Source organism: Ochlerotatus camptorhynchus, unplaced genomic scaffold (genome assembly GCF_037179485.1).
Source record: "Ochlerotatus camptorhynchus isolate MF236.1 unplaced genomic scaffold, CSIRO-AGI_Acam_v1.1 ptg000240l, whole genome shotgun sequence".
Lineage (NCBI taxonomy): Eukaryota > Metazoa > Arthropoda > Insecta > Diptera > Culicidae > Ochlerotatus > Ochlerotatus camptorhynchus.
In genome coordinates, this window is record NW_027040730.1 from 1,108,569 (window position 1) to 1,131,372 (window position 22,804).

At 38.3% G+C, this 22,804-nt stretch overlaps 1 protein-coding gene across 3 annotated transcripts in view; it reads right to left on the reverse strand.

The window, feature by feature from the left end:
* The window catches only part of LOC135704438 (uncharacterized), a 175,008-nt gene that overhangs the window by 106,305 nt on the left and 45,899 nt on the right, over nt 1-22,804 (reverse strand). Inside the window, exon 1 of one of the 3 annotated variants that reach the window (XM_065225903.1) lies at nt 15,928-16,708. The exons of the other annotated variants lie outside the window; for them this stretch is intronic. The gene's annotated coding sequence lies outside the window, so the exon portion shown is untranslated. Of the gene's footprint in view, nt 1-15,927; nt 16,709-22,804 lie in introns of those variants that run through there. 3 annotated transcript variants of the gene reach the window in all.

Below are 22,804 nucleotides of genomic sequence, written 5' to 3' on the forward strand. Positions count from 1 at the left end.
CTAGTCACTCCGACTACCTCTCCCTCATACAATACTCACATAAGCAACAGCAGCGCAAGGTGTGTACCTGTATGTTATCAACAGAAATTTTATGCTCTGCAAGCATAATTTACTGGCGGCGCAATGATTTCTAGCAGATAAGGGTAAGATGCAAGGAAATAGTAAAGCTGAGCGGAGTGTTGCAAATGTATGAACAGCTTATGTAGGCCAAATTAACTGAGGAGAACAGTATAGCTTTGAAGCGATCGCACAGATGATATATTTAAAAAGCAAGATAAAAGTGGCGTAACCTATGCTGAAAATTCAGGTAGGGTGGGAGGGCCAGTAGTGGAGTTAGTTCTTCAATTTATTTATTAAAAATTTAATAGGTTTCAATCTGCATTTTGCTTGAAATTATTATATCGTAATTAAATTGTATACATTTTTTGAAAACTTGTCTTCCATTAATAGGAACACTGTTCCAGTAGTAGTGGCATTTGCTAACTTTGGTTCCTATAATAGTGGAACGTATTGGTTTCTTATGGGTTCCACTATTATAGGAACATTACCGCACTTATAGGTGCAAAGGAGTGAACATCTTAAGGAAAATACATTGTTTTCCGTCAAGTTTGGACTTTTTTATAAGTTTGAAAAATGCAAATCTGCTATATTTTAGGAGAGCTATCGATGAAAATTAACCTTATCAGGTTTTCTATCAGTATTCCGACATAACCCCCATACCGCAACTATAAGTACACCACTATTACTGGAACACCAACCCTATATAGCTTTCCTGGCTTTTAAAAATTGCCAAGCGAATATGAGCTACATAAACTCCATGGACGCAGTCCCCGGTTCGTTATTTTACGTTCGCTGTAAGGTTGGATGTATTACATCTTCTGCATTTGTTTCGTACAACAAATGTAATGGCAAGTCTTATAATGGACATATTTTTGTATAAAACTTTCACGAGAGGATTTTTGACACGTAATACATTTGGAGAAACAAACTTTTTTGAAAATTAGGCTAATATAATAATTACAAAATTATTCAAAACACCTAGCGGTGACCACGTTACAGAATCTGTTCATGTTACGATACATTGTAAATTCTGCATACTATTCATGCAAATCTGTAATAGAATCTTACATTTCCCGGCTAGGCATACAAGGTACGCCCAACTGATAAATTGAATATTCTATTATAGATTTGGTTGAAATGTATGCAGAATTTGCAATGTTTCGAACAGATTATGTAATGTTCACACTTAGAAGTAAAACACGCGACGGAAGGAACGTAATTCACAAAACATTAAGTGCTCCGAGATAAAAAAAAAGGCTTGTCGTCAAAAACTAGGCTAGTTTAGTTGAATTTTACGTCTTCGGTGATTCGATTTTATGTCAAAACTAACTGATGCATATGACAATAAGACATAGCTGCAGCACGCTGCCGCCGCAGGTTATTTTCTTACGCCACCGATGTAAATCACCCGGCAAGCCGAATAAAAATTAGCCGCGCCGCCGTTGGTAAAATTTAAGCCACGCCGATGATTTTTTGCTCTTGTTGTATTTATAAGTAATCTGCTATCGCAAGATTTTGATTGATTTTTCATTAATTATGTATTCTAGACCCATCCAAAATTGTCATGTTTTGCTGAAGCAATCTTTTTTTGTTGGAAAATTATAACCGATTTTCATGAAAAAAAATAATGTTTATTGACATAATCATAAAGGTATGGATCTTGCACGATTTTCCTTTATGTCATGTACGTGCAGTGAAAAATCACCTTTCGATTGCTGCAAGATTTGTATTCCTGTTCTTCCTCCAACTGAAGATATCAACAATTAAAATATATTTATTTTTATAGAAAATTGATCGTAAACTTTTTATTATATAATTAAACGAGTAGGGTAAATGATGGCTTCGTCACCCATTGACTGTTTTCGGCAACCAAAATTTAAACGATAATGTTACTGTATTTTCTCACCAAAAACACTTCGCTTAATGTATTTAAATGATTCCTTAGTCTTTCAGCTTCAATATAATTACATTCTTATGACTGAGCAGACCTGCTATACCAAATAAAATGAAATATACCCAACATAAAATAAGGCTGATTTCGAGTTGCCTATAATAGAACACCTGGTAAACATGCAATTCAAATGAAAAGTTGGCCGAAGAAAAAGAGGCTGCCGACAATAGTCACACTCACCTGAGAAAGTTGGAGCGTTGTAAAAACGTGTTCAACCCATTTCTGACAATTCTGTCGATAGCAAGCAGCCGATAAATTAAAACAAACAAACAACACGCCATGTGTGTGCGTGACGCTGAGAAATTGCCAATATAAGGGCGAACAATGCTTACATTGGCAAGAATTAGTAAATTGTGATTTTTAATTATTAAAAAGATATGTAGCAAAACATGTTCACTTTCAATTTTAAATAAAAGAGTTTTTCTATAAAAACTATTTTTGATGAGACACCATACCTTAAGTCATAAAAACTGCTATATAAATAATTAAAACCGTTAAACGACTTTGAGTCAAAATAACTGTTATTGGAATAATTAATAGACACTGGAAAGATGTAGAAAAGATACTGAGAAGATAAAGAAAAATAATTATAAGTTTTACCACTAAAGCTTATTCAGCAAAGTTTCTTGAAATTCCGTTTCCTTCAAGAAGGTTTTATCATGATATAATCAAAACTAAAAAAGATTATTTTTTACATTCGTCATTTTAAGGACCACTCTATTTACAACTTTCATGAAAATAAAGGCCTTATTATGAGTGACAACTTCACAGAAGACACTATATGGTAAAGTTGTTCTAGTTTTCATTCCTGAATTACTGTGCAATGGCTAGCTGGCAAAAGCTGTCAAATGCGAGAAAACAGAAACAAGTGAAGCTAATTTCTTATTTCTAGCTCTACATATAGTGATTTTGGTAGGCAAGATAGTTGTTTTCAGTTGTCAAAAGTTTCAGATACTTTACAATATGGGTGTTATGACAATTCAAGTTTGTATGGCGAATCACTGTGCCAAATTTGAACGAATTCGGTTATGATCTGGATTTGCGGCATAATTTTAAATTTTGTATGGGAAATTTAAAAAAATTCTAAAATACCTCAATTTCGGCCAAACCTCGAACTTAGATTGGACAACCTACGTAGAACTTTGTCGAACACCACACATCGATTCGACTTCCGAGCATGTTTGCTAAACGTGTTGGTTTCTACTGTTAATATAATAATTTAAAATATGGTACGAAACTTTCTATGAGATGACATTACTGGACGATATGTAAGAAGGGTTACTATTAAGGTGGTTCAAAATATCGATTTTACTCCACCAAACTCAATGTATCTTGATCATTCTCGCAAAATTTGAAGCCATTTGGTCACGAATTCATACTGCACTGGCCCTTGGAAGTTTCTGAGTATGAGCATAAGCATTGACGACCATACATTTCAGTAGTTGTTACTTCGTGATTGAACAGATTTAGCTACATTTGCACAAAGAATCATATGAATGGGGCTTGGGATTAGCAATATATTCTCAGTGTGTGAAATCCAGTGAATCCTTATTTTTAAGGTCAATAACGGCGCTGGCCACGTCCTTACGATCATCGGGAAAATAGGATTATTATTTCAACACCCGTTTTTACTAAAGACCGAGTACACCTCTGCATCTCCACGGTTGTCACGAGAAGGACGTTTTTGTTAGTGTGCAGGGTGAGTTAGATCTGGGTTTACATTGTAAACTGATGCGATCTTTTAAAGCCTGGTAAGCAAATGACGCGACCATATCAACTCAGTAATGGAGCTTTGGTTCTAACCCACGAGCTTCTGCTCAGTAAGCAAAAACAGTCGCTCTAAGGCCACCGTGCCCCTTACATCACAACAAGCTTCGACCGACGATCGTTCATTATCGGTTACAAAAAGCTATTAAAATGAAATAACATCCCCGAAAGCAGTTATCAATGTCTTTCGAACCAGATCAAGCGCACGTCACTTTTGTTTAAACATATGTATTACTTTTCCGAATCGTTTCTCCGAATTCTATAATTTAGGATTTTCTACAATAGACTCCTGAGATAGATCAACTCCCTAATGTAACGAGGCTTGGGTTCTAACCCATGATCTTTTGCTCAATAAGCAAAAGCGGTTGCTTTTTAGTCACCATGCCCCTTACATTACCATGCAATGGCCCTTGGAAGTTTGTATGGGAAAAGCGAATTTTTTATTTTCCGCATCCTAGTCGTTCACCATCATGTTTTACGTGTAGCTTGCTATCTGTACTTACAGAAAATTTTCGCAGCTACTAATTTGCTAAAAACTACAGTTCAGCTGAACGTCAGGATTATTAATTATTAATTAATTAGCAAAATGATAATCTTCAGACACGGCAAACCAACTGCTCAGCAGACAACATTGGTAGACTACGCGAATAATAGGGCAAAACATATCAAATCCAGGCTACTATATCACAGTACAAGATGCAGTGTTGCCCCGAAAGCAGTCGATTCATCATATCAGAAAATTATCGGCTTCGAAATCAATCACTAACTAATTATTGACGTTTAATCAAAAAGTGGTTTTGAGTAAAGTTGTAGCCAGGCATGGAAAATCATTTGCATTCATTTCATGCATTCATTTACATTCGCTTGCCTCTTACTTTTTTCTTGAACAGCATTTCGCAAAATGATGTATAGAACTTTTGTAGGTTTTGTTATTAAATTTTTGTTGGCCGGTCCGACCAAATTTTAGGAGAAAGATCAGGACCTGATTGATAATCGATTGAGATTAGTGGAGCAAAATCGATATTTTGAACCACCCTAGCAACTATATTTGTGGCTTCTGAACGATTGATTCCCGTATGACACCCAACAAACAATTCAGAACCATAAATAAGCCTATTTATCGAATAACGGCTATATAAGAGTGTTCATTATTGAATAAAACAAGGTGTCGAATTATGTACTGAAATAACCCCATTGTGTTAGATAGATGCAGTTTTATTCTGCCGTGTGCTCTAATCAGAGTAATGTACCTATTAAAAGATTTGATTTGATTTGATAGCTATATTTGATTCAAAAATAATACCTAACTTTTGGAACTAGCTAGTTTTCACATATTAACTGATATCATTGAATTGAAGTTATTATTATTATTTAGCTTTATTTAGGAGGCTTTCAGCCTTAGGCTGGTTCGCCTCCAAGATTGAATTGAAGTTAAAAGTATTCTGAACAATAAAACGATGTAAAATATATTTGATTTGCATCAAAATAATCTAAAAAAATGATTTTAAACTTATATGTCCAGCTCCAGCTCCAGTGTTGGCATTAGTTGTACCTTTATTGGCTCGACAAAGGTTCGACAAATTTAAAGGATTGAAATGTTTAATGCACAAATTTCGCTTTGAAATTAGGAAAAAAAGGTAAAATTATCAACTCTGGGGTGAAATTTATCATGCAGGGTTTTATGCAATGCAATATTCAGAAGTTAGCATTTATACTTGAGTTGTGTTCGCTAATGAAGAATCTAGTGTTAAACTTTCAACAAAAGTTATGGTTTACGAAAAACTGCATTTGTTATAAAACAGTGAAAAATACGCCTAAATGTAGGCAATGAACATAAGTTTTTCACATACACATACACAAAATCCCATTTCAAATTCGGATTCAGCGACCCAAAATTAAGTGTATTGATTTCACCGAACACAACACCAGGATAAATGCTAATTCCGAGTACAAGCGGTCGTCTCGAGGTTAGTGAAGATCTACAGTTTCATGGATGGGGAGAGGGAGAAGGAGATTTGAAATATGATTTACGATACAATTATTTCATTATTCCTAAAACATGAACTTATTCCTATTCAACTTGATATCAGCAGTGTAATTCTACTATTATTACAAAGCAAACATTAAAAAAAAAACCCACACACACAACATACAAACTAAACACAAGGTTAATCAAACTTACAATCTAATAAGGTTAATATTCTTCAAGAAAACATATATGAGTTTCATAAACTCCTTTTAGAAACACTTAAAAGTTGCATATTTATCACTTCCACTAAATTGTATTTGTAGGGTGGAAGAATGCATCGTTTGGTAACGGATATGTTTGAAAAGAACTAGCAATATCATGAAAAAGTATTGCTGAGAAACGAAAATTGATCGGTATATAAATAAACTTCACCTTAAGGGGAAGCAGACCACTCCGAAAACAAAAATTACGTTTTGATTTTTCTAAAAATATTGAAAAAAAGTATCAAAAATCTAAAAAAATCACATTTTTTCTAATTTTTTAAAGAAAATTCACGTGCAAAAACATGTTTTATAAGTCATTATGGCATAAAGTTGGACTCAAAAAACCACAAAACATCAACTTTTCGGTTTTTCTGAGAGTCCAATTTTTTTTCATGATGGGATAGAAAAAAATTTTTTGCATATAATTTTTGACAAAAATCTAAGGAAGAAACTGATTTTCTTGGATTTTTAATAATTTTTCCCAATATTTTTAGAAAAATAAAAACGTACCGAAAATATTTTTTTTATTTTTGGGCCGGTGAGTTTCCCCTTAATGATCAACTTCACCCCGTTTTACGGTATCAGTTAAGATCATTCCACTAAGGAGAATAACTCAAAATCCAGTTGGATGGTACAATATTCATATTCTCGGAGGTTTAGCAGTCTAATTTCATTTATAACATGAAATATAAGGGTGCATCAATTTCATATGAAAATGATAAAAAATCAAATCCTGCCCCGCCTCTCTTCGTCATGCTTCTTTCTATATCTTATGCATAGCTTGACACTGATTTCTTAATTCCCTTTGAATCCAACAAACTTCGCAGCATTTCGCGGCCACATTCAAGTTTCACGGAATTTGTGGTTTCCTCAAAATCACGAATTTCCACTGTTATGCTGGGACATAAGGAATGCTACACAGTTAATCATTGATTTATATACGAATGCAGAGCATGGCGTGTATTTAATGTTTAGTGGGCTGGATCAGGGTATCCTGAAACAACAATCAACAAACATCGAACTTACTGTACAACCACGTACCACTCCATTATAACAACTTTATCTCGCTATCGTGTCAAGTTTTGTGCGGAAAGATTCCTAGCATGTGCACGTTCATACTTTTCAATACTGAAATTAACATAAAGTTAACATTGTCGCAAAAGCTATTTGATTAGATTCACCGCACAACGCTCCATAATGCAGCTACAGCAGACTCTCGCTGATTTCTGTAGGTCACGTCAAGAGATTGCCATAACATCACCTTGTTGATCAATCCTTGCCTCTGGGTACACAAATCATTCATTTGTATGAGCCCTAAGGCATCACCATTTTCGATCGTTTTACGGTGTTTATTTCCACACACTTTTTTGCGCACCTACTTCTAACTGTATCCATCGTCGGTGGCAGCATGATGATGGTGACTTTATTGAACGGTGGTGTTGGGCTAAACTGGAACCACCGAATTCCATCGTGCTGCGCTAAGGCTAAAAGGGGTCAACAGGCGTCCTCCATTCACCTGTTCGGTCCTATCTGTACGCCGTGTCTCGATATGCTCAGTGGTGCGTAAAAATCAATCTACGTCCGAAGCGCCCCACGATATCATGACATTTTGCATGACAGCGCATAAAGTCAATAACCAGCCGCCTCAACAGCTAACAACGACTAGCAGTTTATCCATCCCGAGCGTCATGTAGCAGAAGCAACCAACGCAGACAACTACACTTCTGATGGTTCCACTGCAAGTTCATGAAAGCATGTAATTAATCTTGCTTCATTGGTCCACAAAGCCGTCCAATTTGTTCAGCCGCCCAAACATGTAGGTGCACTCTCCAGGTATGCGGCCCAATTTAGGGCTGATCATGACAAATTGTGGAATGATACAATTGGGTTCTTTAATTTTGGAACATTTATCGGTTTTCAAATATCACCTGAAAAAGCACCGTTTTCTGAGAACAACGATTCTTTTTTTCGATCGCATAGAATTTAACCTCAATTGTTAAATCAAGATTGAATGTAAAATAATAACATCATTGTTTGACACTAAACTAACAAATTGACAGTTCGCTCCCACACATCAAAAAATTCAATTTTGATATCACATCAAAGTGGATGCACTACAATCATGTCGAAAATTTCATGTAATTTTTATGACCACATAAATAAACAAATGCAGTAAAAGCAGCGTAATGTCAGTTCATGCATTGTATTAATGATAATTTTGTCCTTTTTAGCAAGTAATATTACACCATATTTTCGACATGATTGTAGTGCATCCACTTTGACGTGATATCAAAATTATTTTTTTGCTGTGCATATAAAGTCCCTCCGAGGGCGCTAAGATGGTGATTTTTCCTTATGTTATCGTACTTATTTAGAACAATTCCAGTGTACCAACATGGATGAAATCTTGAATTTTGGTTCCATTTTAATGCAGATACCTCAATACCCTTAAAGAACCCAATTCTATACCAAGATACAATTTTCTTGACATTATAATTAACTTTGGTGTATTGGATTTTTCTAGAACATCCCTAGAGAAAAGTCACTATAAGTCGACCAAAAGAGCAAATGTTGGTGCCACTATAAAAAGCGAGTGCACACTGAACGTAAAATTGGCTTGTAAGCAGTGTAGCATTTGCGAAATGATAAAAAAAAAATCCAACTCACTCTACCATATGATTGAGCTTGCTTCCGTTACTAGGGCTATTTCGATTTGTGGCAATCGATAGAGCACGTCATATGCGTGAGAAAAGCAAAAGCGAGACGGCTCGCATGACCGATGCCATATCAATAGATAAGTAGCGGTCGGGAATTAAGACTTCTGTCACCCACTAATCCAATTTCACGTGAGCAGGTGCTATGGACAAATCAAGCATAACTTGTCCAAAGGACGTAAGTTGCAAAAATAATGAAATTCATGTGTTGCTTCTTACCAATTATAAAATACATGCTGTTCCTACAAGTTAATGAAAAAAAAAGGTTTGAAATTTTAATGATTTATGGAAAATATATTTAATGAACGCCCTATGTGGTCTTCTTTCATCGTTTTTAAAATGGTTTTGATACACCCTTTTATTGGCAATATGACTTAACTGTTAACTCTTAAATGCATAGTTTTTTTTTCCATTTGGCAACATACCTATGTTTGTCTTTAAAAATGGTGAAACAACATTTTAACAGTTAGCGCACTATATATCACAAGAAACATATTCACCGTAAAATAAAAAAATCGTGCATTTAAGGATTAAAATTTGATGATGAGCATGAGCATGAGCATGCAAGAGCATGATTGACTAAGGATTAAAATTTGATGATGACACAAAAACTGCAGATACGCTCATAGTGAAACGTCATATGTGAAAAAACAAAGTAATCATTTTCAATCAGCAGATGCGTCAAGTTGTTTCTAAGTAGATACAAAATGGATTTTCACGGGATTTAGCTACTGCTAAATATGTTTAAACTAAAATAAATATTTTAAATATTTTTTTTGAGTGCAGCCTGGTGCAGCTTGATGAATCACAACAGTTTGCTTCTGCACAAAGTATCCTTAATTCTTTCCAAGTTACTGACGTATCTTCACTGCAAAACAAAAACCGGTGTATCTGATCTGACGCATATGAAAACCGGTCTGTCAAATCGACGTATGTAACAATCAAGATGTGATACCGACGAATTAATGAAGGTGTATGTGAGAAGCAAACAAGGAAAAGATGTATAATTTTGATTTATCAAAAACCTTGTGCGTGTTTGCGAAAACTCAACATTTTTCAAAATTCTCTTCCCTTTATCCAACTAATAGTAGAAACAGATTTAAAAAACATTAACTATTGAAAAGGATTCAATAATCTCATGTGGGCATTGCTTTTAAATGTTTCTCATTTCCTATAAAATGTTACATGCGTCCTTTTTAAATTTTAAGCTTGAAATGATAAATTAGTCAGAGAATGTCAGAGTGAAGTCAGTGGCGTCAACGAAAACAGCGCTAAGATAAGCTAGCGAACACTGTGCACTACTGGTACAACCGTAGCAAAAGCAAGTGAACAGGTGATTATGCTTATTTTGGTTTTTTCTACTTTGTGGTATGACGAATTATGAACATGGGGTAGTAAGGAGGTCCAATCCGATAGGGAAAATAGTTTGAAGTTAATAGCACTAGCACACTAGCGATGGGTAGTAGGAATTGAAAACTAGTTTATCCAACGATAAAAACAGTTTCAAACGGCAAAATGGTCTTATGCCCATTAAGTTCAAAATAATTTTAAAAAAAAAACAGGCACATGACTTAAGGTGATTCCTTGAAGAGTACTTAGATAGCCGTCATGATTGCTGACCCTATCATTTCAAGTTTTCAAGAGCTAAAATCTCGGAAGGTGTTGCGACACCGCTCTTGAAATTGGATGTTTCAATTTCCTTGTTGTATATTTCATGAGAGCTGATATTTGTGTTTTTGAAATTGTGAGGTGTAAATGAGATTAAGCAGAAATAAAACTTCCACAGCGATTCACCTTAAGTTGAAACGCTCAATAAAAAATGGAGGCACGATAAATAAGTAAAATAAAATATTCTCCATAAATAAGATAAATGATCAAAAAGAAGGATAAAACGTTCCCTAAAAAAGTTATGTGTTCCCTATAAAATACTGAATTGTTCCATAAAAAAAAATATGTCAAGGTATAGCGTTAGCGTTAGCGTTGTTATGATATACTTCGTAGATTGGATACTAGTGACACTCACGTCTCTTCTGAAATTCTCAGTTAGACTATTTTTAGGAATAATGCTGGGGAGTAAACATTGGTTCCAATCTAAACAAGAGTAACAGAAGCATGACTGTCGGCCACGCCCATCTTTACCATAACTAGGGATAGGGAAGGAAATGTTGATGTAGTATTTACTTAACGAGAGGTCACCGACTTAGCGACACCCTCATAAGTGTTACGGAGTTGGAGGGTTGGGTAGGGTATTCGGTTAGGATTCACCACAAGTTGGAGATGCAACCAAAAGTATGTAGTGTTTATTTGCTGTTTATTTAATTTCTCGATAGCCAGCTATCGAAAGAACATATTCATTTTGTTTAGTGATCATGAATTTTAAGAGTCATGACGGAGAGCTTGGTATTAAACCCATGATTTTCTGCTCAGTAAGCAAAAACGATCCCTCCAGGGTCATCGAGCATCTCAGAACCATAACGCTTCGCGGCAATACAGAACTACGTTTTCGCTTGATATGCAAATAGTTTCCGAGGTTAATGTTCAATATCAAATATACAAATGATGGTGGCGATTTATTGTGCTGTGGAAGAGCTTGGGGTTAAATTCATGATTTTCTGCTCAGTAAGCAAAATCGATCCCTCCAGGGTCATCGAGCATCTCATAATCCACAGCGCTTCGCGTCAAAGTACGAATATATGGATGAACTATTATTGAATAACTATTATTTACGATGATTACATGAAAGAAATAAAATATAAACTACAAACTACTAAAATCTCAAAAAGATATTATCACAAATATATTTCACGCAACCAGGAATCTCAAAACCATAAGACGCTATAATGATACTCTGAACATGTTAGACACAAGAAGAGACCAAAAATCAAGCGTCCGTCACACAAAACCCGCCAAATCCACTGGCAGTCACAATCAACGATTCTACGAATCGCGAGCGCTCACGGATCATAAAACCACTGACTGCGACACTCTGAAAGCGAAATTGACAGGCTCTATGCGTCAAACACCCGCCCTCCAATCTCCTCCCGCATCCAACAACACAAATCTCCATTACAACATCTAACGAATTCAAAACTCCGAAAATCATTCATCTATAGTAAGTGAGTGGAAGCAACCCTGCATGCAACCATTCTTCATGATACACTTTTTCTGCCTATCTTTCTATTAGGCCTGTGAACATGCGTTAGCTTCGAAACTTCTAACAAAACTGGAAAAATTTCAGATCACAAAAAAAAACTTGAAAAAAACTTTCAAAGCTAATTACAAGTAAAATAAATATTGATTATTTTACGCAAAACGAGCAAGTAATATTAAATCTTTTGTATCGTATGCTAATGCTAATTGACTGTAACAAAAATAATATATTTAAATAAAATAAAATATTAATAAAATTATATGCAAAATTTACTAAAAGATCAAAAAAAAAATATGTCAAGGTATGTATGTATGCTAAAATTTAATAATGATTCTATCTGATTCTATCATAAATGTGCGTTTCATTGATTCTAATGATTGGTTTTGTTACAAGAGATTGACCCTTCATTGGTTTATAGATATTCGACACAAAATAAAATAAAAGTATATTTATGCACAAAAGGTGTGATAGGAAGAAGCCTAAGACTTTTTAAGAATAAGGCCCGTATAAACCTGAATACACAATATTCTGTTGTGCCAAATGACAGGTTTTAGCACTAGTCAGAATTTAATCAATTCCAACTTATATTATCCGTTCAATCCAATGAAATCATAAAATTCATGCTTCCAGCTTTGTTTTAGCAATAGATTCAAGTTAGAAGCAACTGGTCAAAACTATATGGATAGCATTAAGAGAATACAAAGGTAGATCGTTGATCTACTGAAACCAGAACCATGCTGCAAATTAATATTGTTCTAAGTTACACTTTCCAGACACTTTCCTGAGTAGCTTCCAAGGGGTCAATGTCACCCAACTCGTTGACCCAACGCTGGAGTAGAACCTCGTTGCAATGATCACACAACAAACTTAAGAACAAAGCTATCGAAAATAAACAAATTTAAATGTTTAACTTTAACCAGGCAACTTTTCCACAATTAATGCCGTCATAAAACTAAACGGTTCAGGATTAAGCAAAATAGCTTTTTTTTTTCATTTCTCAATAGATTTAATCTGCCACCTAAAACTTGGCCACAGTATAAAAACAGTTTCGATCATATTTTGGTAACTACTTCATTTGAATGATAAGGAAATTTAATATAACCTAAATAATTTTTGACCAAAATAATTTCTATATCTGTATTTTTTTATAAATGTATATGAAAGCTGATGATATGAGTAAAATTTCAGCTAATTTGGATTATTGACCATTAATAAATAACTGATTTCTAAAAGGTACTATGCTTATAGTATGCTTATAGCCTTAATGTATGCTTATAGCCTTATAGCCTTTTACTAAAATTGCTGAAGGCTCTTACAGACTCCGGCATAGTATAGTATAGTATAGTATAGTATGCTTATAGCCTTAATGTATGCTTATAGCCTTATAGCCTTTTACTAAAATTGCTGAAGGCTCTTACAGACTCCGGCAAACCTATGGTGATAAATCTTGCAAATTTGATCAAGTATTATAAAATATTTCGGTCATTTTGATGCAAATGCAGAAAAATTACAGCTCTTCGATCTTTTTGGGAAAAAATTCAATGTTATTTCTTTATATCCAGTACTTTAATGGAAAATTTTATAGACAAATCTGAAATATATCGACATAAAAATTACAGCAAACTTGCCTTACGTCATTTTGAAAATGTTATCGAGAGTTGGTATTTGGGAACAAATATCTGTTTTACTGATCGTACAAGCTTAAGTTTTCTGATGAAGTCATTGCAAGTAGCGCACAAGTGTCCATTCGTATCGCGATTTAAAATTTTGACGATATAACACTTTCATACATATTTGAAAGAATTTTAAATGTAGCTTTATTTTTCCAACTATACAACAATCGGATAATTTCATTGTTTACTTCCCTGTGTTTAATGGGAAAGTTCAAGTTTATTGAAAACACATCGGATATTGATGAAATTTTCTAGTGAAAATAGCTTAAAAAAGGGTTTTGATTATATAAAAGTAATGAGTGGATGTGTTATCATGCTGAATCGAATTCGCATTAAGTTTTTGAGTACTTTTTCACAAAAGTACTGTAAACCAAAAATATGACGAATCTGAACGGAAGTTTAATGTATGCTTACATCTTCCGGCTCATCTAATATTCAACTAGAGGATGTTATAAATTTGTGCGTTCTCTTTTAGAAGCTGGAACTTCATCGAGTAAATGAAGCATTTATTTTTCGCAACATTATAGGAGAACAAAGGAACCATGCTTGGAAAATCCGTTCAAAATCAGGGTTTAAACGCATCGCCAGGACTCCAAAAGTGCTGGAACTTAAACGTGCGTGGCACCCTTGGTGCCAGCTGTGATTAATGTTGGTGACAGATATTTTTATTTAAGTATGATAAGTTGATGGTTATATATGTAGTATATGTGAAATGTACTGATATCAAAAATTCATGCAAACTTTCCAAATATCCGTTTTTTAAGTGCAGTTACTCCGAATCACCATGTATATCTATCAACCTTTGAGTAAGTGATATTTATCACATTGTAAACCAAAATATGGTGGAAAATTGCCACATCGGGCTATTTATACGTTATGAATCGAATGACATACTTTAAAATAAATCACAATATTTGGAATGAATACAGTAATTTTAAAAATATATCTTTATGGACCATAGCATGTTACATTTACGAAAGGCACTAAAATCTTTTTTTTTATGTTAGTATGTTAAAAATTAAAAGCTTTGTAGGTTTTTTTACACTGTATATATCTCACGTGTAAAACAAGACATGAATGTATTAAAATGTGATTTCATGTTTTCAAAAAAACAGTGATCACTACATGATTATATTTGTTGCTATATAATACGTGCTCGTTTGTCATTTGTGCTTTTATCTTCATCTTACATGTTTAATTTTCCAGTATACTCAAATTCTTGCAAGTTGAATATAAATTCGATAATCGCTTGGTTAATACTTGAGTATCATCACACTGCAATCGTTAATCACTGATCAATATGGTTAACAGCCTAAAAAGGTTAGCTTAATAAATATATTTCATTATTGTGGAGTCACGCTTCTTAGAAAAAACGTAGTGCTAAATTTAAGTCTATATCTTATCGTAAAAAATAAGCCTTCTCAAAAGTGACGTGACGCTACATATAAGCTATCAGTTGGCAGAAATGTAATGGTTTTAAGTTTAGTATTCGATTTTTTAAGCAATTTGGAGCTTGTAACACTCCGTCATCAAACTACGCAGCACTAAATACTGCAGTGCTCATACGTGATCCCAGGTAACACGAAAGATTGATGTCATTGAATGTTATGCAAGATGATAGCATTGAAGGAACTTGATAAGCTGCTAGCATGCGTATTAAGGACACAATCTGGTTGCTTCTATAAATGTTGCATAAAATAATATTTTATGGTATTATGAAATCATAAGGTGTTGTAATTATATTTTGTATTTGTAAGTAACAATAAGAAGTTAAAAAGTTTGTGTGTTTACGGCTAAAAATCCCGATAAGAAGAAAAAAAAAGATGAGAAAATCGCTGATTGTGACTCTTTGAAAGCAAAAGTGGCAGGTTTTATCTGTACAACATATTCATTACAACCTGTTATTCTAACTTAAAAAAATAAAATATCATTAAACATCTTATGATTCCATAACACCATAAAACAATGTTTTATACCAAATGGATGGAATTAAACCTGTCTACCACCACCTCCATGGAATGGTATTTCCTACGGTGCATTTATTAATTTTCAAATTTGATTAGATTGTATCTTCGTGATAAGATAGCATGTAACCGTGGAAACGTTCAAAGAGTAAGCGCAAATTGAAGTTTTTGCATGGCATGCACGACGCGGTTCATTCAGCTCTTTCATTATTGATTTAATTAACACAGTTTGCTTTCCCTCGTCCCTACTGTTGACTGTGCAAAGATGTTTTCCACTGCAACAGAATCTACTTGTGTTGTTGACGACTGACATGTGAGTGATGATGGAAAAGAACCCAGCAAAAAATACAGATTGCTTACAAAGAAGAATGATTTCTTTTATCATCTGTTTTATGCCCTGAAACTAGATTCTTACCTTGAAAACACGCTTATTTCCTTAAATCACGTCTAATAGAACGACGAATCTGCTACTCCTATGTCTATATAGCAGCGTTTAACGAAGGTCGCTTGCTTTTTTCTTTACAATTTCGTCAAATGCCTACTCTGTTTTTTTTTCCAGCAGCTGACAGTAAAGAAACATAACTGATATGAACATAAAATAAATTGCACTTTTTCCACTTCGGCCCAAACCAACCACCGCCCGACCCGTCTGCAAGTTTAGGTTCAATTTATCAAGATTTCTTCTGCTCTCACTCATCGGTCTTCCGTGAGCTCTGACAAATAGATTCCACTTCCTTTTTGCACCGGCAAGTTGCTGCAGCGGTTATTAAACGGACCGCACTGAAATTCCACTTCCTGTATTGTCTCGCGCACAACCATAAGCCGTCTTTTATGCTGCCCAATAAATTGGACCCACAATCCAATGACACATCTTCCTAAAGAATCAAAGCACATCAAATCAGCAACAGAACGGAAGTTGTACTATTTTTATATCCTGTTATGAGCGTAGTTAGTTTTCAGCATAGCGAGGAAATTCCGTGTGCAAGCAAGAACAAAGAACGAAAGCGGGAAAGCATCGCTAGTTTCAAAAACACTACAATTGGTTCATCTTCCTTTTCCGCTGATAGCCAGACGGCGAACACTATGAACTTATGTTGCACTAAACAATAGAACAAGCGCTAGCTAGCTGCGAATGAAGCGAACAGAGAAAATAAACGGATCCACCAAACTACAGCACATCTAGGCTGACCGAAAGCCCCGTCGCGACTCAGGCACATAAAATTGGCTTTGGGTGTAGGGAGTGCTGGTCTCTTGGGTGAGTTTCAGAGAAGAGCATATCTGGCAAGGAATGAAGAGAGAGGAACGTAATTGAAAGTGGAAAATTGTTCGGAGCAACTTTACCCACTGAGAAGAGAAGACGTTAGTGGCGTCCCACTAAGAAGAGCATCGGGCTCACGGGCTGCCGTCGGGCTGAGTGAGAAACTTTTTGCTGGTTCTCGCGAGAGTTTGCTCGAACGAAGCGGAAAAGAGAGAAAAATGCGTGAATAAGCTCTCGTGCTCGTAAGTCGTGCTCCGCATCAGCGACCAGCGAGGCAAAAAAAGGAAGAGTGACGGCTCGGCTCGATTCTAATTAGTTTTCATTCCAGTCCGTGGCAGTGCGGTAGTTTTCGCTTTTGGTGGTCTCGCGTTTTGATTGTTTTTCATCGTGCGAATCGATTTTAATCGTACGGGTAAGTGCAACCAGTGCATGCAGTGCGATAACCTTTGGCGTGGCGGCTCTACGTAGACTTAGTGCTGAAGAAATAGTGTATTGCGTAGAATATGTGTATGTGTATGTGTAGAATATGTATATGTGTATCGAAAATTATTATTATTATTATAGAGTTTAGGCACTTCTGAGCAAAATTGCTAGAAAATTTCTGGCTGTCTTTATGCCAAGGGGGTTAGGCTCTGTGAATATCATTCGTCGGTTGATTTATATCGTAATTTGTGTGCTTCGGTTGGATCAGTTATGATGGAACCACCGGACAGGTTCCAAGAATCACTGCTTTCTGAATGCTGTTCAGTTCTCTTCGTAGTTCCAACTCCTCAAGGGACTTACTAAGTTGCGCTTCAGTGCAAGTTGTTGGTGCACAATCTTAGCGACATCTTTGTGCCGAACGAGGTATGCCGCTTCTGCCAATGCTTAACATCCAGCAGCAACCTAAGAGGAAGAGGAGACAACTCGCACCAGCCACTTTGTCGACATGCGCTTGTTCCAACTGATGGGGATGCGTCCCATGCAGCTTCTTCAGCTTCCACGATGCGACTTTATCTTCGACAGTTTTCAAGTCGCAGCTCAGCTGTTAATCCTCCTGCGCCAGATGCAGGGCACTGAACCCGGGGTCTGCCTCACAGACAGCACGGTAGACTTCGTGACGGCTCTGGCTTTCTACGAAGTATCTCCGCAAATGCTAGATCTGGGAAACACGCTTGAATATCGGTGACGCCTCTTTAATACTTGGCAAGGTGACTCTCTCGACGGCTGACTTTGGGTGATGCATGCGATGTTTAGTGAACGCCACTCGTACTGCTCGTTCTATCGCCTCCAAGTCAGTGTTGGTCCACTTTATCACCCCGAAGCTGTAGGTCAACAAGGGCACGGCAAACATTTTTATCGCCTTCATCTTGTGCCGGCCGGGAGGAACGACCTCAGAACACGGTTGATACGATACAAGAACTTTTCCTGCAGCTCTTTCTTGATCGATGTATGGCGAATCCCCTTCAGTTGCAGAAACCCCAGGTACAGTACCCGTTAGATTTTGACAACAAGCCCGAAAATTTTGTGTTGCAAAAATCGAACCGTGCCAAAATCGAACGGTTATATTTTGAAATTTATTTTATGCTTCCAATGATTTGAACCCCCTAGGAATCATCTTTAAGTCCAAGACAACGTCTCGTTGAACGTCTAATTTTTTTTCCCGCTTATTAAACCGTATGTAAGAAAATGTCAACTCTCCCTCCCCGTTGCCAGAAACCGTAAGAAATGTTAAGACCTACCTGCCCCCCTATTCCCTTACATAATTTATGGATGACCCCTTTGTTATACAAATTAAATCAACCAAATTTTTTTGACGCAAATTTTATTGTATTTTGTCTGAATCGGAGTCGGAGTCGAGGAGTCGGAGTCGGTAATTTTCAAATCAGAGGAGTCGGAGTCGGTGAATTTTGATCTGACTCCACATCCCTGCCAGCAACTCACCGCGGCCCCCTTATATCCCACGGAGCTGGATGGTAAGGTAGGAGAAGAAAAGAAAATTCTGCGCACTTCGATTTTTTTGTATCTTTTGTTCCCATCGACCATTTTTTTTTAAAACCTGTTATCCTAGTGAAGCCTTTTTTATGCAATTGTTTGGACAACATTTGAAATCAATTCACAACATCATTTCAAATGAGGGGCTTGGAAGGAAAGGGGTGTAAGTGACTTTGATCGATTCTCTTAATCGACTTTCTCTTCTGATAACCATGGCTTTACACACAAATTTCGCGCTATTGCTGCCAGATAGTTTGATAAAGGAGGTTCTCATCTAGCATCCAGAACGGCAAACGCATCAAGGAATGTGTTTACATCTGAGTTATTAACGAAAGAGAAAGTCGATGAAGAAAATCGATCAAAATCACTTACACCCCTTTCCTTCTATCCCCCTCAAATAAAAAAATAAAAAAAAATCGCTAAGAATGGCCAAATTCGAAATTCAACGTATTCGCAACAACAAACTTTTGCATTCTGAGTGGTGATAATGAGCGGTAATATAGTTAAGTGTATCTATAAAAGTATATAAGGGTTTACAAATCCTTGAAACAGTAAAGAACAAACCACAATGCAGCCTTTGAAATGTACAAAAAAGCACTGTATAAAAGCTCAAAAAGGAACATATGAAAACAAACTTACTATGATTTTCATAAAATCAACTATTATTTCGCTGTAATATGCTCTTGACCTCAAAAAGTAAATTTGATGTTAATAACCTTTAAACTCAATTGATACCTTACCTTACCAATCAGGCTAAGGCCTTGTTGTCCTCTGCTGTCCGAAGAAGTCGTCTCCACTCTACTCGATCCATGGCCACAGTTCGCCAGCCTCGTAGTCTGCGAAGGGTCCGCAGGTCACCTTCTACTTGGTCGATCCACCTTGCCCGCTGCGCGCCTCTTCTTCTTGTTCCTGTTGGGTCGCTTTCTAGAACCATTTTCACTGGGTCGTCGTGCGGCATTCTTACGACGTGCCCAGCCCACCGTAGTCGCCCAATTTTTGCAATGTGGACGATGGATGGTTCTCCCAGCAGCTGGTGCAATTCGTGGTTCATTCGCCTCCTCCACGTTCCGTCATCCATCTGCACTCCACCGTAGATGGTACGCAACACCTTCCGTTCGAAAACACCAAGGGCGCGTTGGTCCTCCACGAGCATAGTCCAGGTCTCGTGGCCGTAAAGGACCACCGGTCTAATCAGCGTCTTGTAGACAGTCAACTTCGTGCGGCGGCGAATTTTATTCGACCGGAGCGTCCTCCGGAGTCCAAAGTAGGCACGATTCCCTGCCATAATGCGTCTTTGAATTTCTCTGCTGGTATCATTTTCGGCGGTCACCAGTGAGCCCAAATACACGAACTCATCGACCACCTCGATTTCGTCACCGTCAATCTGAACTCGGGGTGGGAGGCTAACATTGTCTTCCCTAGAACCTCTTGCTTTCATATATTTTGTCTTTGATGCGTTGATGGCAAGTCCAATCCGTCTAGCTTCAGCCTTCAGTCTGATGTACGTTTCCGCCATCATCTCAAAGTTCCGTGCCATAATGTCAATGTCATCGGCGAAACCAAGGAGCTGGATGGACTTCCTGAATATCGTGCCACTCGTGTCTATCCCAGCTCTTCTGATCACACCTTCTAACGCGATGTTGAACAGCAGACACGAAAGTCCATCACCCTGCCGTAACCCCCTTCGAGATTCAAAGGGACTCGAGAGTGTCCCCGATACTCGAACAACGCACGTCACTCGATCCATCGTCGCCTTGACCAATCGCGTCAGTTTATCCGGAAATCCGTACTCGTGCATAATCTGCCATAGCTGATCTCGATCGATTGTGTCGTATGCGGATTTGAAATCGATGAACAAATGATGTGTGGGCACGTTGTATTCGCGGCATTTCTGCAGAACCTGCCGAATCGCGAAAATTTGGTCCGTGGTAGCGCGGGCACCCATGAATCCCGCCTGGTATTGCCCCACGAACTCTCTTGCATATGGTGACAGGCGACGGCATAGAATTTGGGAGAGTACCTTGTAGGCGGCGCTCAGCAGTGTGATCGCGCGGTAGTTGCAGCAATCCAACTTGTCGCCCTTTTTGTAGATTGGGCATACGACACCTTCCATCCACTCCTCCGGTAATATCTCCTCCTCCCAAATCTTGGCAATTACCCAGTGCAGCGCTCTAGCCAGTGCTTCACCACCGTATTTCAATAGCTCACTTGGTAGTTGATCTACACCAGTTGCTTTGTTGTTCTTCAGCCGACCGATCTCCTCCTCAACTTCTTGAAGATCAGGGGCTGGTAGCCTGTCGTCTTCTGCGCGTGCTCCAAGGTCTGTTGCCGTGCCACCTTCGTTTTCTGCTGCTTCACCGTTGAGGTGCTCGTCATAGTACTGCTTCCACCTCTCAATCACCTCACACTCGTTCGTGAGAAGGTTACCGTCCAAGTCCTTGCACATATCGGCTTGCGGCACGTAGCCTTTGCGCGAACTATTTAGCTTCTCGTAGAACTTCCGTGTGTCGTTTACGCGGTACAGATTTTCCATCGCCTCGCGATCTCGATCTTCCTGCTGACGCTTCTTCCTTCGGAAAACCGAGTTTTGTCTGTTCCGCGCTTGTCTGTATCGCTCCACATTCAATCTCGTGCGGTGTTGCAGCATTCTCGCCCGTGCTGCATTCTTCTCCTCTACTAACAGTTTGCATTCGCCGTCAAACCAGTCATTTCTTCGGTCCGGGATTGCAGTACCTAGTGCCGCTACAGCAGTACTACCTATGGCTGAACGGATGTCCCTCCAGCCATCTTCAAGAGAAGCTGCGCCAAGCTGCTCTTCCGTGGGTAGTGCAACTTCCAGCTGCTGCGCGTAGTCCTGGGCAACTCCGGTGTCCCGTAGTTGCTCAATGTTGGGTCGTGGCGTTCGACTTCGACGTGTGTTATGCACCGTCGAGAGTTTTGAGCGCATGCATACTGCAACTAGGTAGTGGTCCGAATCTATGTTCGCACTGCGGTACGTGCGGACGTTGATAATGTCGGAGAAGAATTTCCCGTCGATTAGAACGTGATCGATTTGGTTTTCTGTGTGTTGGTCAGGTGATCTCCAGGTGGCTTTGTGGATATCCTTGCGGGGGAAAAAGGTACTTCGAACTACCATACCTCGAGAGGCTGCAAAGTTCACGCATCGTTGGCCGTTGTCGTTCGATACGGCATGCAGGCTGTTTGGCCCGATTGCCGGTCTATACATTGCCTCCCGTCCTACCTGAGCGTTCATGTCGCCGATGACGATTTTGACGTCCCGTTGCGAACAGCCGTCGTACACCTGCTCCAGCTGCGCATAGAACGCTTCTTTCTCGTCGTCGGGTCTCCCTTCGTGTGGGCAGTGCACGTTGATGATGCTGTAGTTGAAGAAACGGCCCTTAATCCTCAACTTGCACATCCTCGCGTTGATCGGCTGCCAACCAATCACGCGTTGGCGCATCTTACCCAGCACTACAAAGCCGGTTCCCAGCTCGTTGGTGGTGCCACAGCTCTGGTAGAAAGTAGCCGCTCGATGCCCGCTTTTCCATACCTTTTGTCCCGTCCAGCAAAGTTCCTGCAGTGCTACGACTTCGAAGTTGCGTGGTTGAAGTTCGTCATAGATTAACCTATCGCAACCCGGGAAGCCGAGCGATTTGCAGTTCCATGTTCCGAGTTTCCAATCGTAGTCCTTATTTCGTCGCGTAGGTCTGTGCCGATTGTTCCGATCCGTATTTCTTTCTTCGGTATTTGCAACTTTGTTTTTTTTCCAGGGCGGCTTGTTGGGCCTGCCCCAACCCCCTGTCTCGCCGGGGGACCATCGTGCACAGCTCTGTTTAGAGTCCCACGCTGGCACTAGGACGGTGATCAGCCGCTCCTAACATGGAGAACAGACGCCGTTTTGAGCCGCACCTCCATGGTGAGCAGACGCTCAGGTTTGGTGAAGCATTTCCTCTATCACCGTACTATGGTTACCGCGCCAGTGTTCGCGTCGCACCTCTTCACTTTGCTATTGCCGGACTGGCAACATTGCCCAGGCTACGCCAACCAGCTGTGTCCATGT